Source organism: Anser brachyrhynchus, assembly GCF_964034855.1.
Source record: "Anser brachyrhynchus genome assembly, chromosome: 1".
Taxonomy (NCBI): Eukaryota; Metazoa; Chordata; class Aves; order Anseriformes; family Anatidae; genus Anser; species Anser brachyrhynchus.
In genome coordinates, this window is record NC_137694.1 from 111183778 (window position 1) to 111206700 (window position 22923).

Here is a 22923-nt window from a genome sequence, read left to right on the forward strand (position 1 = left end):
AGAGATCTCACAGACATGCTTTGGTTAAAACCATTAACATTATAGGTCCTAGCAAATATACAATTTTAGGATAGAAGATGACAGTAGAAATTTCTCAGGATCCACACATACATTTATTTTCTTCAATAGTGTAAGAGTTGCATAACAGGCTGAGGTTGCTGCAGTCTTCCCACCTCCCCTACCTTTTCCTCTTCATTCATGGTTTATGCCACCTCAGATTTATGGTTTATCACCATCTCAGAAGTACCCATGCAATGTAAGATCATGCTGCAGTCCTGAAGAGCACACTGATCCCCTTTTGTGCAAAAAGCCCATCCTGGTGCAGGTGTGCTACCAGTTGCAATGACGTGTCTGAAAGGGCAACCAATATAAAGAGAGCACAGATGGCAAGAGAGGGCTTGATCCTCTTAGAAGCTTGTCAAATAATTCAGAATTTTTGCCTCAGAAGCTTTGCTTCTAGACAAACCGCAGTTTTAAAATATATGATTCAATCTGAATACCTGGCTCCAATACTATGATTCAGCTGAAAACATTTAAAATAGTAAGGTTAAAATAGAGTTTAGAAGTGTCCAGTTCAATAATGGTGTTTAAAGTAGATGCAAACCACCTCCTTTGTCCCCATCTCTGTACCAGTATCACTGATGATTTAGCAAAGTAATTAAACTATGTCTAATTTTAAGCATGTGAGGAGTCCCATTGGGTTCAAAGAGATCATTCATATGCTTAAGTACATTGCTGAATCAGTGCTGAAATGAAAATAGTTACATAATTACAGGATTATATGAACATAGAGTTGCAAATGTGATGTTTAAAAGAGAAAGGCTAATTTACAGGATGATAGGAACATTTAATTGCAGTTTTAGAGATGGAAGGAAATCCACAACCATAAATAATGGTAGAAAACACAGCATGTCTTTTACAATCACTGTGGTGTCTTTAACTTGGAAAGCTTAAACTGAGAACCCAAGCAGGTGCATGAACAGCAGAGTGCTAAAAACACTTTCATGCACAGCTTTTGTATATTCCATCCTGTACCTGTAAAGCACTTTAATGAAAATATCTGCTTTGCAACATTCTTGGGTTTTTACGCTAATCTAACATCAGTTTCACCCCACTGTAATACTCAGGTGGTAATTCTGAATTATTTGACAAGCCATTCCATTAGCTCAGCTACAGGAGCAGAAATCTCTACCAGGCTGCTGGGCTATGCTGTTTTTTTTTCTTCCCTAGTCACGTATTGCTGATAAAACCCAGCTTTTATTCATCCATGCCCACAGATTTTATGGATTTATAATCCAGAGTAGGTTCCAGAGCCAAGCACCATATATCTACCAATTGCAGAAGTCTCCATTCAGGTGGCAGGGCTGCCTACCTTGCAGTGCAATGATGGGTGATGTGAGGGCCTCCCACTGCACGCAGTGCCCTTCTCTTGTAAATTCCCACTTCTTCCTCCTGCAGGGAAGGACAAGTTGCTCATGAAGCATCTGAACTTTCCCTGTTGCAGATTGTGATGTGATGTGTTCAGACAAAACCTTCACGGGAACTATTTCAGGCCAGCGCAGCCTCCATGCAGTGAGGGCAAATGCATTTTGCTGTCCCAACATCAGTTGCCCTGCTTGCATTTCAGATCCTCCAAATGTGATCCAAAGAACAGAAATACTTTGTGTACCTGAGTCCTATCACCCTCTTGGTTTTGCATCCCTAAATTGTGACTACAGAGAGGTTTGTCCCTCTCATCTTTTTATAATCCCCAGCCAGCTTCTGAAGGGAGAGGTCTACAGTTATTCATTGAAAGAGTAAGAGAATAGTCCCAGCCTGCCTTCTGAGGTGCCTAGCAGGCCACATGCTGCTCTCAGTCATATCCAGTTAAGTCAGTGAGGTTACATCGATATAAGCCTACAGTCTGACCTCAGCTGTGCTTTTGTACACACCCAGCTTCCTCAGCTGAATAGCTGGTGACTGTAGAGGAGGTCAGAAACATCTAACAATATTAGCGAAACTGGAAGCTGCTTTGTAGTTGTGTATAAAAATTTTATAAGGCCATGCTTGTCTTTCTCTTTAGATTTCTCACTCCTGCACTCCCTGATGCAGCAATTTTTCAGGGGGTAGCAGTTCAAATGGGGATGGGCCACTGCTCTGCTTTGCAAATCAATAGAGCTTGGAATAAATCTAGATAACCTATGTCTGTGTAAGGGTAATAAGACAGGTAAAGCCCACAAGAAAATCTACTGTGTTAAGAGGAAGTAATTGAGACACTTCTTATTTTGTTTGGTTATCAGGCTGAACAAGTTCAGGGTGGTTTTATGAGGATGCCTGAACTGCAATACTTTTTTTTATTTGCTCTTCAATTCCATGGAGCAGTGGCTCTAAAAGAACACAGTGCTATCAAGCAGCCCAAAACAGTAACAATTTCACAATAAAGACGTAAAAATCACATCAACGCAAAATATACTTGTAGAAAAGCTTGGTAGTGTTAAGCTATATCATGCCTCACAGAACAGTTTTCCAAACAAACTTGCAGAAATACTCCCAGAGATCACCAAGATCAGTGAAAACTGAGGTAACTTTTCTGCGGTAAGACAAATATTCAAATCTTGCTGACAGATGCAATATATTGGGGCTTTATACTTTACCTGATAGAATAGTGTGACTTAAACAGTCAAAAACTGACACCAATGTTGCTCTTTCGTAGTCCTTGTTCTGCTGTTGCAACTTTATTACTTGGTATCCTTTATTTCTGAAATAATGTAGGATCACATTCAATTCTGGGAGCTTCTGGAGCTGCAGACTGGTGACTGTGCTGTAAGAATAAACTGCTGTGCTTGATGCTCACCTCATGCCATTATGCAAGAACAGATGATTGAAGGTTCATTTAATCTAGCCAATGTAACCCCAGCATCAGGAATATTTACTGGTGCTTCTCAGCATAAGCACTGCTGATGAGTACTTTTGATGAAGCATGTTATAAAACCTTTGCCAACTTTGTCCACTTCCTGGTGGACTTGAGCTCCTGAAGAATTAGTCCGAGAATCTGTTTATAGCTCACTTCTTGGCTGTTTTTCTCCTCCTGACTTACATCCTTTAGACAACACAAAATGGTAGGTTTTGCTATGAATAAACTGCCTATTATCCTTGAAGGGGGAAGGGAAATTAAAAATGTTCAAATCCAGAATCCAGCAGTAGGAATTTCTCAGCAGGGCTGCTCTCTGGCAGCTCATGCAAGCCCCTTCCCACAACCCCACGAAGTGGATGGCAGCTCAACGAGAGCTGTCTCCAGGTCCCCAGGCACACATACCAAGATCTTTATCATAATGTGAAGAAAATCCTTCGGTTTAAAACTTATACCCAAACCAGTAAATCTTAAAGCAGCCTAACCAGCACAGGAACAATACCTGGGGAAGTTCAAAGGAAGTGGTTTTCAATTTAAAAAAAAGTTCCTAATCTTCTAATATTCTCCCTAACAGAAACACAGTGGCAGTACCCTTATCTTGATTACAGGAATTACTACTCTAGCAGCTGGCAAAAGAAACAAAGTGTCTTTGTTTGGTCAGTCATGAAACAAGAGGAAGTTTTGAGATCAATCACAGCTGACTTCCACAGCTCACATTTAAAATACTCAATAATCCCCTGCAGCCTGAGATTTGCAAACACTGAACAGAATTAATAAAAATGAAAAACAGTTCATTTTATTTCATCCAAGCAAGCAGTTTATTTTAATAAAAATATGTAATGCTTATGTTTAATGAAAAAAGGAAAAATTTAATGAGCTTCACTTATAAAGTGAGTGTGATTTTCACTTTGTGAATGAAGTCAAGCATACCGCGCCTTCATAGCAGGCTCTGAAGTTAAGTACTCCCTTAGGCCAGTATCAGTGTTCTGCTGTCCCAGAAAATTCACCCCAAAGAGAACCTTATTAGCTTGGAGTTTTAAAGGAGAGTTGCAAAGGTTTTTGGTTTTCCTAGTTGTCTTTTAAAAGTTAAGAACATATGCTAGGTTATCATGCAGTAAGAAACATACTGCTTTTTTTGTGCTACCATTTTTTAATCTGATTGACTAAAGAAGTGGTTTTAATTAAAAAAATCATCAAGCTACAAACAAATCTCTGAAAGCTACAGATTTCAAGCCAAGAATACATACAAAAATCATAACCTTGTAGTTCTCTGGTTTATTTCAGTAAACTCTGATCAAAAGCTTCCTACACGTTTTTATGTAATTGGCCAACTAGTGAAACAGTCCTACTTACTTTCTGCAGTCAGATATACTGGAATTCATTTCTATGGCAAAAGCATTCGCTGTAGGAAGAAAAGGAAATTTATTACTTGATTTTTTTTTTGCTCTAACTTAGACATACCATGGCATATAATCCCCATCATCAAATATCAAGGATCTGATTACTGAGCATCAAAGGTTTGATATAAATTATTTTCCCGCTGTGTAAGAGGGAGGTTTTCTGCTCTGGGATTAGGATATTTTAAAAATAAAAACATAAATTTTGCAAAAGTCTGGTATTTCCATTTTTAGTGAGCTTTCATCATCCTCATGAGAATGATCCTGCAGAATGGCAACTACCTGCAGAATCATTTAACTGGCTATCAGTGAAACCCTTCTAACTTTGGAATTACTTCTGATTAGCAAAGGGCGCTTAAGGAAACATGGTCACCAACTTTGCCTGGGAATTTTTGCTCCAGATTTCAGTTTGACAGAAGTGAGCAGTGCACCAGTAGCTGAACAGTAGTAAGGAAGAGCACAGATAAAAAGGGCATTATTCCTTTTTAAAGCTGTAGGCAGGCCAATTTCTCCATTTTTATACATCTATTTTTTGAGAGAAGATTAAAATCATTTAAAAACACACTGGGACAAATAAAAGCCCTTTATCATTGCTAGCTACATCCTGTCTCCTAAATCATACTTCCATTTCCTTTAGATATCTGTCAAAAATCAGCTACCATCTCAGCAAACAAAAAACAGACTCCCAAAGCCAACACAGAGGGGCTGACTATGCACATCCTCTGCGTTTCTGGGCTCCAGTGGGTTTTTATTCCCATCTTCAAGAGATGAATTAACTGTGGTTGCTGCAGGGCATTGGCAGAGCAGGCGTCAACAGCCAGTGACATCCCAAAGCAACATCCCAGTGCAAGTTCAACCTGAGCATTTTCCAGGAAGAGCAGAAGCAACTTGTGACAAACTTCCCCTAAGCAAGACACATCTCAACCGCCAGGAGCTCTCCCTCTGGCAGTTCACAGTCTGGCTTTCCTGGGTTTTGACAAGCTATCAGTATTCTTCTAGCCTTGTATTATATCTGGCTGTCTGACAGCATCTTTGGGAGGTACAATGAAGCTCTGAGCACAGCTAGTCAGGAGCTAAATGGTGCATAAAATGCCGTAAATTCTCTCATGAACACACTGATAGACCAGGCAGCAGGTCCACCTGAGCATCAGATGAGAGCTGTGAAGGGTCTTGGGATTTTATCTAGAAAATGACTGACAAAGTTATTCCCTTTCAACTGCAGACAAAGCCTGAGAGGAAGCTGAGGCTCTATATGGGCAAGGGAAAGGCCAGAGCTTCTTCTAGGTTTTCTCCAGGAATAGTGCTATGATCTCAGACCCAGGAGATCACAAGCAGTTCAAGGCCCTCTTTTCCAGGCATAGATATAAGAACATATATGACTAGCAGCAGAAAAAAATAAGATAGTGATTGTGCTACAAGGACACCATTCACATCCTTGTATTTCAGGACTAATGAAGTAACTTACAAGTAAAGGTATACATTCAGAGTAGAGACCACGAACTTATACAATATACTTCCCTTCTAGGTCAGCTCTGTAACTTACTTTGCAGTTTCCTGCCCAGCTCTTGCCCCAAATCGAGATTCCTTCTTTCAGGTTTAAAATCTTCAGTTGATTTTTCTTCTGTAGGATCACATGGTGAAGCAGCTTTGTTTGTCAGCAGCAGTGTTCCTCAATAATCCATTTTACCTTGGATTTCCTTTAGGTGTATCTTCCAACTGCTCCAAAAAGCTCACTCTTGCATATTCCCTCTAAGCAATATTAATATAGGATGGTCCTATGAAAGCCTCCTAACACAAATAGGAACATCCTGCAGAATTGACCAGAAAGCAAAAAATATTTTACTGAAGTTCTGCAAAGTCCCTTAAGTAAGACTCGCAGAAGTTCAGCCAGATTTCTCTTAAGGTACAGGATTAAGAATCTGGACATCCTGCTTTTTATGGCTGACCAATAGAGATTTCCAGGAACATTAAGTCACATCCTCTTGGTTCTTCAGCTTTCCTTAACATAAACTGTCAGAAATTCCCACCTCATAAGTGCACTGAGAAACTAAACCCATGCTTTTCAGGCATGCACTAAACATGGAATAGATTAAGTTCATGCATGTTGAAAGTGGGTAGCATGACTCTCTCCCTCAAAAGTACCCAGCAACTGTACTCAGCTTGTGTCAAACACTTCCACACAGATCAGATTTGTCTTTGTAGCAGCTTGTAAAGAGTTTATACTTAAGGAAAACCAAAAAACTAAAAACACTATACTGGAAAATACACTTTTAGTAGGCTTATACATATTTGAATGAAGAATTTTCAGACCATTAAATGCAATGCCTTCCTGAAGAAAATATTCTCTTCTGATCACTTCTAGAAATAGCTGATATGAGGCTGTGACAGCAAATTGGCACAGATTTGAAACCAATCCAGGTACACTAGTGCAAAAGGCTATATGTTTACCCTCATGCTGAATTAAAGCGTATCAATGTTTTTAACATGAGCTTTTGCTTCTTAGCAAGAAGGCATCAACAAATCAGAAACATTAAATGCAAAACATTTCTATGAATTTATAAATAGGTCTTCTACATGACACATTAGGTTATCAAGTGGTAGATAAAATCACATCAGCTTGTGCAAGACTGTTTGCATACTTTGAGTCTTTTATTTTTAAATTAGGTCATCAGATTTGGGAAAAAAGTTCAAATAGATTAAATTAAAGAACATGTAAAAGTGATTAACACAATAATAGTCAAATACTCCTTTAAGGTGTTATTTTTATGAATACTACTGAAAAAACTGAAGTGTGACTTGGTTGTTTCACAGCCCCTCAGTGCACCTCCTTTCTCCCAGGATCATTTTATTGGAAATAAGAATTCATGAGAGAAAGTCTTCAGTAAAACTGACATTTTCAAAACATGCAGATTTGGATCCTACAAGGCCTTCAGCAAGCATCTGACTTTCATGCTGAGCTCAAGAGAAAAGCTGAAGACATGGTCAGTGGGAAGATTAATGTTCCAAGGGACTTTTCTATAAACAAATAGGGGAAGATGTCAGCACACATTTCACATCCGTTTATCTTACAATTAAGATTAACCAAATAACATTGTACCATGTGCTTAAAATAAAGAATTTAATGTTAAACTTAATATTATTTCAACTGAGAAAACACATCTCTCTCTGCTACTGTGTTCTGTGCATACATATGCAGGATACAGGTCAGATCAGTGGCTCAAGTCACGCTGTGTCAAAAAGACTAAAATACTGCATTTGTTATATTTCCTGGATGCAACAGCAGCTCTGTTTCCTGGGGAGCTATTTATAACATCATATAACAAACATGGGAAGTTCTCTGTTCTGCAACCCTACAAATACTCCTTCAGAAGGACCAAATCCTCTGAACTATAACTCAAACACTGAGCTCTGCTGTGAGTTTGATAGCAGGTCTGACTGCAAATGTGGTGGTTGCGTGTCTCCATGGAGTAGCTACATCAGTCACATTTGTAATTACAGCTGCCTTGAGGGTTTGGCAAAGTTGGCTGTGTGCTTCCATTAAACAGAAGCTGCGGGTCTCCAGGTGTCTGACAATCACTTGGAAGTCAATCTGTAGTTGTTTATGCCCATCTCACTGGAGCTGCTCCTCACGGCATCAGCCAAAGGGACAGCAGCAAAGATGTAGCACAACATCACAAGTGGCCGATGAAAAGGAGGCAATGGGGAGCTTTACAGTCTGCTACTAACAATTCTGCATTTTGCACTTGGCAGGACTCAGACTCAGAGGAATTCAGTTGGAAGTGGGGCAAAAATCACTAAGAGCTGGACATGCTAAAGATTCCCTGGAAGATCCTAAAATAAATTGGTGTCCTGGATTTATTCCTAAAATTCTGTCTTCTCCCAGTACTTACTGTATTTTAATACTTATCCTTGCTTAACTACCCTAATTTTATCTTTTAAGGATGAATTAAAAGCAGAAGCTCTGTCTCTTCTTCCCCAGCCTCTAAAACAAGGCCCCGGACTGTTGTAACCATTTTCCTCTTCTGAGTTTTACACATCATATCCTTTTCATTCTCCAACAAGACACTGCTGTTGCCAAGTCTGGGGTGACACTACATTCAATTCCTGTTATCTTGTGACTTCAGGCATGTAAAGTTTACCACAAAATCCATTTTGTTTCTTGCCAAAGGAATAAAGTTTAAACCAGCCTGTGCATTAGAGTTTGTTACATTTATTGCCTATATAATTGTGAAGTAAACTTAAAATGGAATAGTATAAATAGATATGATTCCTCTGAGTTTATCAGAGCCCCCCCCCCAAAAAAAAAATCTAAGCTAAGCAAGCATTAACTTATTCACTTTTTTTTTTAATAAACAGACAACTATGAACAAGCTATTCTAGCTTGAAATTATCATCCAAGCTCTTTCCAGGCCATACCCCATCTGCATCCCATGTTCACAAGGAGTACTGGGGTTCAGTGTAGTTCATTGATAAGTATTTGGTGTGTTTGTGGTGGGCACAGGAAGAAAAACCACATGGTGGCCCCTTCCCTTACCTTCCCGCCCCCACATTTTGCTTGGGGAACAGGGCTTGAGGCCGAGTTGCAGTGCACAGCTGCACAACCAGATTAATGAAGTGTTAAATCTGCCTCTAGTTAAAAATACATTGACACATAAAAGTCACAGTATCTCCTACCACTACCAACTCTCACAAACAAGAGTTATCGGAATAAAATAAGTAAAGGTCATAGTGGTGGAGAGAAAGAAGCAATTTTTTTGTTGTTTTTGCTTCTACCTCGAGTAGATTGACACGAAGAAGAACATTTAAATGCAATACTTTGATACGCAGAGTGGAAGAGGATGCATATCAGCCATTAGTCAGCTATTTTTTATCATTCTTGAAGACAGCATCTAATAGTCAGTCAACATCTGGGATAACATCTCAACAGTACACCAAAACCATCACACATGCTGTGCTCAATTTCTCCCCCATTTGCTGAATATGTTAACTCAGAATCCAGATGTAACAATAGCAAACCTCACCATCTCCTTTTCAGCATCTGGAAGTTTGACAGCAAATAAAACAGTGGTATTCATTCCTGAATGAATAGTTATACCAGTGATAAGGGCTACGATCAGAATGTTGCTAAAGCTTAACCTTGGGAGTATTTGGAAGCAAACTTTTGCCTCTAGAAATACAGTTGTCCTTCAAGGACTCAGATTTTCTAAATCAAACTCCTGCTTTTAATCTGCCTCTAGAAGTTCCAGCTTCTATACTTCTCATGAGCACTGGAAAGAGAGAAGACAAAAGACAAGACAAAAGAGGACAATATTAGCCTTTAGCTACTTCCCTCTTTTGCTTTTAATCTCTTAATAAAATGGAAGTTGTAATGAGAGCTTGCAATGGTTAGACAATTTGGTATTTCAGAAAACTGTTTCTTGAACTTTATTAATTGAAAAAACCTCTTCATCTCACCTGGAAAGAAACAAGTCATGCTGGTATCATGGTTTTAATCTGTACACAAGTCTGTTGAACTCTTAATTTGATCTCCCAGTATCAAGTTTGTACGTGAGAACACTGTTAAAGTCTTAAAGACATGGTCTTCACTCTGGTGTCTGATAAATTACTGTAAGTTTACAGATCACAGTCTGCTCTAGATAAGGCATAAGCAGCATTATGATGGCTCCAGGTACTTTCAAAACTAGATTAAGTTCTCACAGAAAGTTTCCAATGGCAGAATCAATTCAATACAAAGGTCGTCTCTGTATCCCCTTTTATATAAGCTGGGCTTTTTAAATTATTTCAGGTATTTTCTCATATTTGAGATAACATGTCATTTTCTTTGACTGTCCTACTAAAGAGTTGGTGTTTCCCCCAGAAAATTGCAATTCCAAGTTTTCCTTAATATTTCATGGTGCTTTCAGATTAAGTCAGTATTTACTTTTTCCTCATTTGCTCCTGGCTGGTAAACTTCAAGTTTGAACTCAAAGTCTTCACGAACAGAGCAAAAAATTATGGAAACCTACTATAACATCTGTGCATACAGTTTGTGTAGATGCTTAAGTATCAAGAACTCTTCTATTTCTCTGAATGGAAATTATGGCTCAGAATATTTCCTGGTAAAGTCACTCAAATCAGCATACTGGTTGTTTGTCTTTCACTTCTGAGACAATGTAATATCAAGTACACTTGATCAATACATCCTACCAGCATTATGTTTAGAAAGTCTTCCTGAAGCCATACTTCGCATGTATGGTGAACACTAAAGCCAGTGACAAGACTTCTTTAACCAGTGTCTGGGAAAAGAGCCACCCACACACTTAAAAAAAACAAACTTATAATGCTATATATCTATTCAACACAAAGAATATGTAAAGTTGGAAATGTGTTTTTGGAAAATAGATTTCTCCTCCAGCAAAAAAATCCTTAGTTTTTATTCTCGGATAGAACTGAGACTCACAATATGCATCTCATTTAAACATAACCATAATTATCAGCATTGGATATAGGTAGTATTTAAAGAGTTTACTGAAGTACTCCAATGGTTAATTTTATTGCACTTGTTTCTGTCTCTTCCAGTAAGCCATGTGATCTATAAATGTAGTTATAATTGCTGAAGTGAATAATATAAGTGAAGTCTCTGTACTTGTCTTATCTACAAGAGATATTCCCCTGCAAGCAGAGGACTGCACTGGGTCTCATGTTGGAAGAAACCCTGTGCATGGTGAGATACTGTTATAAAAAAGCATCACATACCATTACATGACAAAAAGATACATTCTCCAGCAGATAATAGATTCCAGACCTAGCTGCATATCTGATTAAAGATGGTTAATGCCTTGCACACCAGATCCCACTTCCACACCTTCTGGTTTAAAAACAAATGCATTTGTACTAATCTTGGTACTAAATTGGCTAAAACCGGATAAGTCATTATCAAGGTCTGAAACAGTGAAATGCTAAGTATAGAGGGATTGAAGTAAAAAGCCACCTTTAGCCAGAAGAAAGCATCCCAAGATGATGAATGACAACCAGAAACCAGTGCATCCATTAGCACCAGGAAGCCCACAGCAGTTGAAGACAGCCAGGTAAGTCATCATCCACTTAATCATGTGCAACCTCCAGCTGCTGGGCAGCAGTGAGCACTCAGGGCTTAGTAGCCCTGCTGCACAAGGGCAAAAGAGGCAGCTGAAGGAAAAACCCTGCAGGACCTGGGTCACGCTCCTTGCTATTTCACCAGCAAGCAGTAGGGATGACTGGTGAGAGGGCTTCAGCAGATCAGGGTGCCTCCTCCTCCGTGATCTGCAGGACCATGGCCCTTACCTTTGTACTTCAGTGCATATGCAGCACTTTGACTAGAGCAGATAGGTACTCTTGGCTGCTTGTACATTTTCCAGAATAGCTGTTCGTTCACACCTAGTATAGAAACCCCAATTAGTATGAACTTCAGGCCTTTGGAAGATTTACCTTCCATTAATGCAAACTATATCTCAAACTCATGTATTCCAGTAGTCATTTAGAGGAACTCTTCTGACAAACAGTTGGGTGTCAAGAATGAGAAGACAGACCTGTTCCCCACAACAAGCACAGTCTGGTGCTTTGGAGGTGTTTCAGAAATAAGGTTTGGTTAGTTTTAAGAGAAATTACATTAAGAACATGTAGCATTTCTAATGAAATGCTTTGTATTTGCCCTAATTAATCTTGTAATTACATCTCATTCTTATATGAAAAGAATACAAAGTACTAACCAGTAGAGTATAAGTGAAACTGCTGCTGCTTAATGCCAGCTGACACAAGTCTATGTCTTTATTTGCCTTCTAGGTAATGCCTCCAAAATACACCAAGAGTTACTGTATTGCCCTTCTCTTTGGTTTTCATGGGTAAACATTGTTTTTCCCCCTGCTGAACTGGTGAATGAAGTTACCATCCACACCTTTTGTACATGAATTAACATACTATTGCCTCCGGAATAATAAGGTTGAAGGATTAAACTGAAGAAGTTTTCCTCTTAATCCAAAAAATATCAGAAGAATCAAAACTGCAGTCATCATGCAGTAACTGGCTTCCAGAAACAATTTAGATCTAATTTCTTTACACCATTTCCTGGCTGACCCAAAGAAAAGCAAATAGAAGATGTAAGAGTACCCTCGTTGCTAGTGTTAATATACATAATATTTACAAAATACATCTTTGGAGACCTATTTCACCCCTGAAACATTAATATATTTTCTATTTACTACTGAAAGATTAGGCATTCAAGCAATGTGGAGTGCCAGGAAATAAATCCAGAGTTTATTTTAATAGATTCATTGTTACCTGCAGACACAGACTAAGCAAGGATTTCCTTCAGCAGTGAATAGCAGCCTTTCCAGCTGCTGTAATGACTGCCTTATTCGACATCTCAGTTGATAGTTGTCTGTGCCTTGTTAGTTTGTTAAACTGACATCCACACAACAGAGAAAACAGTTTTAATTTTAATCTCCATACTCTAAACACAAGTAGGTTCCTCACACATTTATGGTAGAATTAAGAGATGATATCCAACCAAATGTGATTATGAGACATGGATCCGAATTACCCAGCACTTCAGATATCCTTAAGGCAGAAGCTGCTTTAGGGCTAAGGACTCATCCCTCTTTCTGTGTACAGTTCCTTGCTGCAGCCCACAAAGCTGTCTGAAACAGGGACACGTCACAGAAACATTTGGAAGGTTGTCAGAGTTGCACCACACAGTAGATATTCCCTTAAAGAGATGGCTGTGGGAGTATTAAGGATATTTAGGGGCAATACCAGGCAGCTGAATAGTTAAAAAGGAGAGGGAGGAAAACTTTTCACAGCATACATCTTCCTTGCCCATTTTGTGAGATACAGCTGGATTTGTTCCACAGCTTTCTCCCCCTCTGATTTTGTTTGTTCTCATTTTTAATCACTCACATTGTTTACATTAGAAATGCAGAAGCATGAAAAAGATGTTATAGAGGATGACATTGACAGCAAAAAACCCTTGAACTTCCCTGTTTTCTGAACTTTTTCTCCTCCTTGCATGCTGGGGACACTTCATAAAACCTTCTGGGTCTTACAGGCTGAGGAGTGTGCTGGCAAGTGATTCACATCCCAGGCATAGTCCTGTTCATTTGAATTAATGTACTGCTGTGATGGGGAATCATTTATTTCTGTGCCTCCCCTCCTGTCTCCCCCATCCATTCTCCCTACAAGTTTGTTGTTTTTTTTATACATACTAATACACGAAGGTACACATGTGTAAATAAATACATGCTCACAGACAAAGCAAGCCATGTTTCTGTGGCACTAAAGCAAGAAGATGCAGTTACATATCAGACAATAAAAACTGACAATTAGACAATTGTCAACTGACTTTAGACAATTACAGGTTTAAAGCTAAATGAATGACTTGCCATACTATTGTCTAAGAAACATTAGTGTGTACCAGAGCCAAAGAGTACATATAGCTGAGGAATTTCAGAAACAAAAGTGTTGGTCAGCAGGATGCTACTACCATTACTGTTCCAGCAAAAGGTCAGATTTGAAAGAGTTTTCTTCCTTTCTTGAAATAGAAACTGTGATCTCGAGAACCTCTTCAGTCTGGAGCTCCTATAGCTACAATAGTGCCTGAGAATATCTGTAATTTATAGATGCCTCTCCCCAGCCTCCTTTCAGCTAATTTCATCACTATCATGACAGTAGGACTCAATGGGTACCACCACAGCTATGCAGCATACTATGAACAGTTCCTGAAGTAGCTGTAACTCCTTGTGGCTTAAAGCCTTTTTTTTTTTTAATCATGTACTCAATAAAGGCCTTTTCTGTGTATTGACACAGCCAAAAGAGATCTAAATTGCTTTTCTTGACCAATAGTCAAAAATCCAAGAGCTGCAGGTCTCTTATCAAGAGGATTTTTCCCAATAGCATACAGGGAGAAGCCAGGGGAATACTCACCTCTGGTGACTGCAGCATTCCAGATGCAATTCAAAAACAAAACCACAGATGTCCAGTATCATTTAGGTACCACCAGTCTAATTCACCTGATCTTCTTTGTCAGTCAACTTCGGAAGTCAAAGGAAGCCACAGGTCCTGGGTCACCTTTATCAGCCCCACACTACCCCTTCCAGGTAACCCAAAGGAGCTAAACTGCTTTGAAGCCTTATATCTAAGCAATTGAATTCCCACCCCAGGTGTTTAGACTACACATTTCATCTGGGATCCACCTGTAGGCAACGAAGAAAACAAGGTGTTTTCAGCAGGTGATTCATCTAACTTAACAGCTATCTAACATCTAATAGCTATCACATGATGGGTAGTTCTTTCTTCAGCAGCTCAAAGTCTTAGCTAGCCTAAACAAGATATATTTAAAAGGAGATGTGCCAATACTTGCTATTTTTATAAGGGCAGTGAATTTCACATTTATCTACCTTAAAGATAGTGATTAGGAAAAAAAAAAGGTCTAATAAAAAAAAAATAAATACATCCAGGCTCTTGAAAAGCAGTGCATCCTTCCTTTTCAGATAATCTTCTTTTTAACAGGCAATATTGTTCTCTTTCTAGACAAGTGCTTAAGTCAGAGCTCAATGACAGCATAGGCTGCCTGTTATCTAATAAACATAATCAGTTCTATGGTCTGTTTTCCCTTCTCATCAATATAGTTTAAGCAACATGACAGGTATAGCTTTTATTTGTTTTCTTGTTTACTTTAATGGCATGAGCATGACTTACTGTCTGTGTGAAGGCCAATCCATTGGCCTTTAAAAGAAAAAAGGTGGGAAATTGGCAGTGGTCTGAAGAAATTGCAGGAACCAATTATTCTGCTACCAAGTGTCAAATCATATTTTTGTTATTATGCATCCCTGGGTACATAAACTGTCAATTTTGTAGAGATTTTCAAATAAAGAGAAGAAAAAATATACCTGTTCACTCCAGTGCGTATATACACATACATATATGAGAAAAGATCTGTCACAAGCCCCAAATCTATGGCAATTCTGACCCTGCTGAAATCAAAACCAGCTTGCATAGCTTGGAGGTGTAACAGTAAATTAAAGATATCTGTGACTGCTCTTGGCTCTGGGGCCAAGGGCCACCGAGCACCCTGAGCCCACAGAGCACCCTGACCCCCAGCTGGCCTAGCTGTGAGCAGGGTGTGAACGGGCTCCTTGGGCCATGCTGACTCTCACAGTCATTCCCAGGAGCTGTTTGGCAATGTGCTGGTTCACCTGGGCTGAAACTGTTCAAAAATTCAGTATGGAACTGTGTCCCAGTGCCCAGAGACCTTTACACCAGTTGTGTAGACACATCCTTCCTGACTGCAGCACTGTTCCAGACATCTCTTGTAAGAGTGGCTTAATAGCAGCCTCAGGAACAAAACTTCTGATCTGACACTGCTCACTGAGGGCTAGCATGAAGCTTGGTGCTCCTCTGACCACCACAACAAAGGGAAGACTGCAAAGGTGAAGAGGAACCAGACTGTATGAACCCTGGTGCCAGGAGAGCCAGGTACCTGCAGTGGGAGCACCTCAGTTGATCCACTGCAGGAGTATCTGGAAATAGAGAGAGCAGTGAGATTTTCTTGGTGAAGATGTGGATCCAGTTGTGCAAATGGTACAGAGCTGTATGCTGGGCAAATGGGAGGTTCTTCACACCCTGAGAGTCAGCGGGGTACTACCCAAAATCTATACGAGTATTCAGGCATTCAGCATTGGCTCCAGCTGGAGGGAAGCCAGCAAAGAAGATCACAGATACTACCTGTGGTAGAGATGACAAATGAGATAAGGCAAATGAAGTTTTGAATGAAATTTGTGGCTGGGTAGAAGAAAGAACCGCATATTTCTCTTCAATATCGTCTGTGCTAGCACCTCAGGAACGCCTTTGGTTGTTTTAAGCCTTTTACGTGAGTCTTTCTGTAGCTGTTTCATCTGTTTAACACTACTAATTCCTGCAGTTCTTAACTCTTGCTGTATGGGAGCATGAGGATATCAATCAAAACCTGCCAAAGATTTTTGTACGTATACTGACTGATCTTTTTCTCATTGAGACTGGGATTCTGGGGCAAATGCTGACTTAAGCTAAAGAAATGCCACAACTGTTTAGCGCAGATGACGCTTTATTTAACTAAGAAACTACTGAGAAAGAGTCAATATTCTTTTATGACCGTTTATTCCAGAATTCACAGAAACTTTGTCTTCTTTATCGCCAAAACATGAATAAATTCCACTGTGTCCCACAAAGAGGGTGCCCTTTCTGAAATAAATGTGAATCTCATTCAGAAAAGAAGGCCAGTTATTTATTTTAGAGACAATACAAAGCAAAGGCTCACCATAAGAGCTTTTGGTTCCTTGTGCTGCTTATTTAGAATAAGGCTTATAGTATAAAGCCAAAATATAGAAGTACCTATGCTTGGAGTACAGTTTCAGGGAGGACAGAGAACAGCAGGCTTATTTCTAATAGTGTTCCCTCTTTTGCCTTTGAAAATGTAGTAAAGACATGCTGTATCTTCTCCCTATCAGGCAGCTGAGAGAACCCCCTGTGGGTCATAGTTTCTCAGATTTTTGACAACCCATATTAAGCAAGTTGAGACATGGAGAGAGATTTACAGTGATATTACTCTTTTAGTTTCCAAATGATTTGTTTATCACATAATCATTTATGGTTAAAAAAATTAGATGTTGAAATTAAATTGTTTTGTATATAGCATTGTGAATATATATGGACACTTCGATCACTAACTGACGCAATAGATTGTCTCCCTGAGAATAATTTAGATATTAGACATATGTGTGCTTCCCTGCCACCATGCCTATAAGTTAAGCTACTTAATATGATTAGCTTCTGAAATGGAATTTACTGAACCAGAGAAGACAAGAGAAAATGAGGAAATAAAGTTTTCTTTACTGATGAGTATTGCAAATACCGCGGGTCATTTTGGCCATGGGAATCTGAGCTTTGTCTTGTTAAAATTTCTGGCAGAGAACAGAAGTCACACAAACACTGTCTTCCCTTCAGATGACAGTTTAAATGATAGGGTTTAAGAAGCTCAAATTTAGACTTAGTTTATGAGAAAATCATTCACACAGTACATCGGCTCTACCAAAGGAATCATACAGAGACTGAAGACAGTAAGAATCAAGATTGCTGAATTGTTCTAATGACATTCATGTCCTCTGGATCCACAAAGATAAATCTCAGACCAGACTTTGGTCTATCGTTTAGTATGAACTAGATTCTTGCTGTCTGCCTTTCTTTCTGTAAAGACACTGAGCCACAGTTGTCAACGTTTTCCCAAGGAAGCAACTTTCTCTTCATGAGACTGACCAACTTATATTGCAGGGTTCAGCCTGAGGCAATTTCAGAGTCCAGATGTGAAATTACTCTAATTAAAGAAAGAGAGAATAGAGAAGGGAAAGGGAAAAGGAAAGGGAAAAGAAAAGGGAACGGGAAAGGATAAAAGGAAGACTTCCAAGTTTGACAATCAGCACATCTGCACTATCACCATTTCCATGGACAGCAGTGGTATTAATTACTGTTGCTAAAGCAAGCAATTGATCTTTTAGTCATTAAAATGTTGCAAACAGTAGCTTCAATGTAAGGAACGTTCTGTTCAGCTGAGTTTTTAGTAGTTCAACTTTCGTGCATTTTTCATAGTAAACATACAAACAAGACATTAATGTTCAGGTTAATGAGGATCTAGAAGAGATCTAGTTCAGGATCTAGAAGAGATGGAAGAAGTAGGCTTCTTCCCTAGTGTTATCTGTAAGATAGTCTTTATCCTGGAAAGGACCAGACAGACCTGTACTGGGAAGGCATTTAGCTATACAAACTTCAGTTCAGCTGTGTGATTGTGCAGGTCAGACTCTGGTTCCTGAGATTAGGAACTAGGAAGCACAAAGAAGGAAAACTATTCAGAGAAACGGCATAAAATCAGCAGGAATTCAGACACCTTGAATACTGGGGAAGAAAGTTTATGTAAATATAAGTCATGTTTTCTAATAATTAAACTCCTGGATTTGGTCATTTCCTGATTAAGCTGTGTGAAGAATTAGGCCAATTAAATGGAGTAAAGTACGAGAGAGTAATTCCCTGCCACAGTGTTTTATGTGGGGACAGCTTGTAACAACAGCATTTTAAGTAACTGCAAACTTTTCAAAAATTTATACTTATTTATTCATCCTTTCAATCTCCACAGTTTTCAGTTGAAGGCAAATAGGAGGCCAGGGGTACATGAAAATAACAATCAAGAGCTTCTAGGAAAGCACCAAGTTTATCCCTTTTCTGGGAAAGGCAGACAAGTAACCTTTTATTTTTACCAAGACAGAAGTAATTATTGGAGTTCTGTTTGTACAAGTTTTTTTTGGAGATTCTTTTGAAAATCATAACAGGAGGGAAAATAAAAGGTGGCCTTTCACAAATAGCTAGGAGACCCTGAAGAAACTATTACTTATCACTGCATAAAAGGAATGCACTGTTCAAGAGATGTCTGCAAGCTGGTCTCCCACTGCTTTGAGCCTAATTTGGTTGCAGAGAAACAGAAAAACAATGGCCCTTGCAAACTCAATGTTGCACTGCAAAAATCTGCTCTAATGTTAACATGGACCTTCAGCTGCCATCATCACAGTCAGATGTTTTGGAAGTGTTGACTTTCTTGTATTGTTGATAAAATGTTATGAGAGTATTTGTCCAGTGAGTGCTTCATGGCTTTTTTTTTCCCCAAAGTTAAGTACATTATCTCATCTGTTTCAGAACATTTTCCTTTCAGACGAACCATATGACATTAGACTGCTGTGAGTATGATTGCTGTCAAGTATCCTTTGTCTCTTCAATATTTAATTACAAGTCCAAAGAATGACACAAATGTAGGAAACTGTAGTATGAAAAGCTGTGCTTACTGCAACCCTTTTTTCTCAACAAGGAGAACAACAAAGTCAGAGCAAGGTTTTTAGCTGAGTTGAACGATGAAAACATGACGAATTTTTTTTTTCTTTTCAAGAATATTCATTCATATTTTCTAGAACTTCAGCTGCTTACACTGATTTGCTTGCCTTCCATGAATTTCACATTTCCTGTCAAGAACATTCATCTTGCAAATGAGATCCCATAGGAGTTATGCTGACCCGTGCAGACCCGCGTGGCATGGCTGCAGGTGTAACTCCACCACGGCAGCATTAACTCACATGGGTCTCTCCTCTCCACTCAGCTGTCAAGGTCTGTCTCCTGGAGCAGTCTCACACCTGTCTCCACTCTGGCCTTGCTCTTGATGTGAGTGTGGTGTGTATTCACTGTGCTGATCCACTGGATCTGCATGAATTCAGGCATGTCCTCGTATTCCCCACAAGAATCCATGTATGGTCTAGTATCACTCAAAGAACTGTTTGAAAAAGTATGAATCACCTATCTTGATACACAAAGAGAAGATTGGAGTACAAATTGTCCACATGAATTGCTCTCGTATTTAGAAGCTCATCATTAGATGACGCACCAGTCTGGTCCCATAACTGGCCACCTTTGAGGGAAGATGAATTTTTAGCATCTGCCAGAGCCCTCACATTCTTCCCTATTTCTGTTCTCTGGGCCATCAAGTAATGAGCTCCTGCAGGTTCAAAGGAGACACAGTCAGTATCCAGAGACATTTTTATCCCTTTTCTGCCTGCTTCCTCGTACTCTTTGTGTGATTTAATCCAATATAGTCATGTGGCAAACCATTTTACAGTGTTAATACACTGTTAGAGAGCAATACCCAATTCCCTAGGGCATATGTCCTACAAAATACAATTTTATTATTATCTGCCCTGCCATCATTTATGCAGAATGCTTTAGTTCTGAAGGAAAATTAGGGAAAATAAGAAAATTAAAGCACTGGCATAGAACTAGAAAGATGAGGGAACAATTTTCCCCAGTAGGGTTCTTAAGGTTAAGCAAAAAAAAAGATCTCTCTGGTTGCCCTCCAAGCAATTCTCCCAAAAGAATACAGAATAGTACAGAGCTGTACCATCTTTTGTTAAACTACCGATGTTTGTCCCTTTTATAGTCCCAAACAGTAATTTATTCCTGGATTGGCTGAAATACTAGCTCCCTGGTGTTGCCACTGCAATGCTTCTGCAGAACATAGAGCAAATGTAAAACAAAAACAGCTTAGGTGTGTATTTATGTCAGAAGTGTTGAGAAGGAGAGAAGGGCATTTTCAGGAGGTAAATGACCATATTGTTCTCAAGTGAAGGAGGGGACAGCTCACCATGACAGGGACTTCTGGCCTGTGAATCAGCCTTCCTGGTGATGGGTTTCCTTAGGCTACAAGTTTTTCACTGGGCAGGTCTCATTTATTTCTTCCAACACTGATATTCAAATCTTTCATTTTACTGTCTACATGTACAGCCTAGGCAAGCCTTTTTAGACCCAGGCTCTTCCGGCCTTCTAACACTCCTTTAGGTAAGAAGTATCCATACTATAGGAAGCATCTTGGGGGAAGAGGAAGCTTCAGGGGAGCTTGTAGAGCGTGGTTCAGTTTTCACTGGGAATCATTATTTCTCTTGCAAAATTCCTCTGTCTGTAAGCCACAACTGGGAAATTCACTTTTTGATTTTTTTTTTCCTTTTGTCAAAAGCAATTTTTAAAAATTCTCAGAATCATTATGACTTCATCTGTACCCACAAACCGATTTCTGTGGAGGACAACCCACTGTTGTGGTTGAAGACACAGGTCCTTTCTGCTTTGCACGGACCTCTGTATAGTCTTTCTTTCATGAATACACACACACATCCTCTTCCCTGGTTGTTACAGGTTGTATAGATGATGCGACTGTCAGTTTCCTGAAAGCTTTTTGCCTAGCAGACAGGGGCACACCACTCCCTAATCTATTCAAGTCCTTTAACAGCCTCACCAGCATCCTATCTCAACCACTTGCAGACTTTAAGTGGTTCTGTTTTACAATACCCCTGTGTAACAGAAAAATACCGTCTCTACCTCACAGTGAACTGAAGCACTGCAAAGATTAAATGTTGAAAAATCACAGCTGCAGTGGAGTTAGGAGCAAAAGCAAGGTACATCCTATGTTAGTGTCCTGTTCATTCAACCATCCTATTAACAGTTATATATTTGGAAAGGAAAATGAGAGTAGAATAATGAGAGAAGTAGACATAAATAGAAAGAAAAGAACTGTGGGAAAGAAAGATTTATCATCAACATTTTATGGAACAGGCAAATGTTTTCCATTTTTGACTGCCTGAGAATGTCCCGTCATATAACTAAAATGGCATTTTGGACATTTCACAGAATCACAGAATGGCCGACGTTGGAAGGGACCTCTGAAGATCATCTAGTCCAGCCCCCCTGCTGAGCAGCATCCCCTAGAGCACGTTGCACAGGATGGCATCCAGGAGGGTTTTGAACTTCTCCAGAGAAGGAGACTCCACAGCCTCTCTGGGCAACCTGTACCAGTGCTCTGTCACCCTCACAGTAAAGAAGTGCCCTCTCATATTCAGCCAGAACCTCCTGTGCTTCAGTTTGTGCCCATTGCCTCTCGTCCTGTTGCTGGGCACAACTGAAAAGACCAGCTCCATCCTCTTGACACCTTCCCCTCAGATATTTATAAACATTGATGAGATCTCCCCTCAGTCTTCTCTTTTCCAGGCTAAACAGGCCCAGTTCTCTTAGCCCGTCCTCATGCGACAGGTGCTCCAGTCCTCTAATCATCTCTGTAGCCCTCTGGACTTGCTCCAGTAGTTATATGTCCCTCTTGTACTGGGGAGCCCAGAACTGGACACAACACTCCAGGTGTGGCCTCACCAGGGCTGAGTAGAGGGGCAGGATCACCTCCCTCGACCTGCTGGCAACACTCTTCCAAATGCACCCCAGGATACCGTTGGCCTTCCTGGCCACAAGAGCACATTGCTGACTCATGGTCAGCCTGCTGTCCACCAGGACTCCCAGGTCCCTCTCTACAGAGCTGTATTCCAGCAGGTCAGCCCCCAGCCTGTACTGGTGCTTGGGGTTATTCCTCCCTAGGTGCAGGACCCTGCACTTGCCCTTATTGAACTTCATGAGGTTCGTCTCGGCCCAACCCTCCAGCTGTCAAGGTCCCTCTGAATGGCAGCACAGCCCTCTGGGGTATCAGCCACTCCTCCCAGCTTTGTGTCATCAGCAAACCTGCTGAGGGTGCGCTCTGTATTTCATATTTCAGTTGTTGCTTATGTGAGCGTGGGATTTTTTAGAAAGACAAAGGACAATGGGAGCAGCATCTGCTTGGACCCAGGAACCTAGGGGAAGGCAGGAAAGAGAAAAGCAGAACAATGAGAAGAAAACCCCTGGTTACCATTTTGAGAACATCTCACAAATAAGTTAAACACTGACCACTGGCCAGGTATTTCTCAACACTGTAAGAAAATACATCACTAGATGCCTGCTATTCAAACTGAGGCAATTTGGGGTCAGATTTTTGTTCTGAGGAAATGGCTCAGAATTTCAGCCACTCAAGTTTCAGAAACTCAGGCCAAACTCAGTTTGAACAGGAAAAAAAAAAGGGGGGAGGGGAGGAGGGGGGATGGAGGAAAAACAGCCATTCTCCAAAGTGAGCGAAATAAGAGAGTTCCACTGACCCTCATAAGTAGGGTGATCAACTCACCTTTGGGAAGCTGTTTGAAACTCAAAGGCTGTATT

At 40.0% G+C, this 22923-nt stretch overlaps 1 long non-coding RNA gene across 1 annotated transcript; it reads right to left on the reverse strand.

Moving 5' to 3' along the window:
- Positions 1–630: 630 nt before the first annotated feature.
- On the reverse strand, positions 631–22614 carry LOC308185329. Its single transcript, XR_013943293.1, has 4 exons — positions 14224–22614; positions 5831–6095; positions 4244–4292; positions 631–1452 (listed from the first exon to the last, which is right to left on the reverse strand). It is a non-coding gene; the product is annotated as an uncharacterized lncRNA (long non-coding RNA).
- Between the last annotated feature and the right edge of the window lie 309 nt (positions 22615–22923).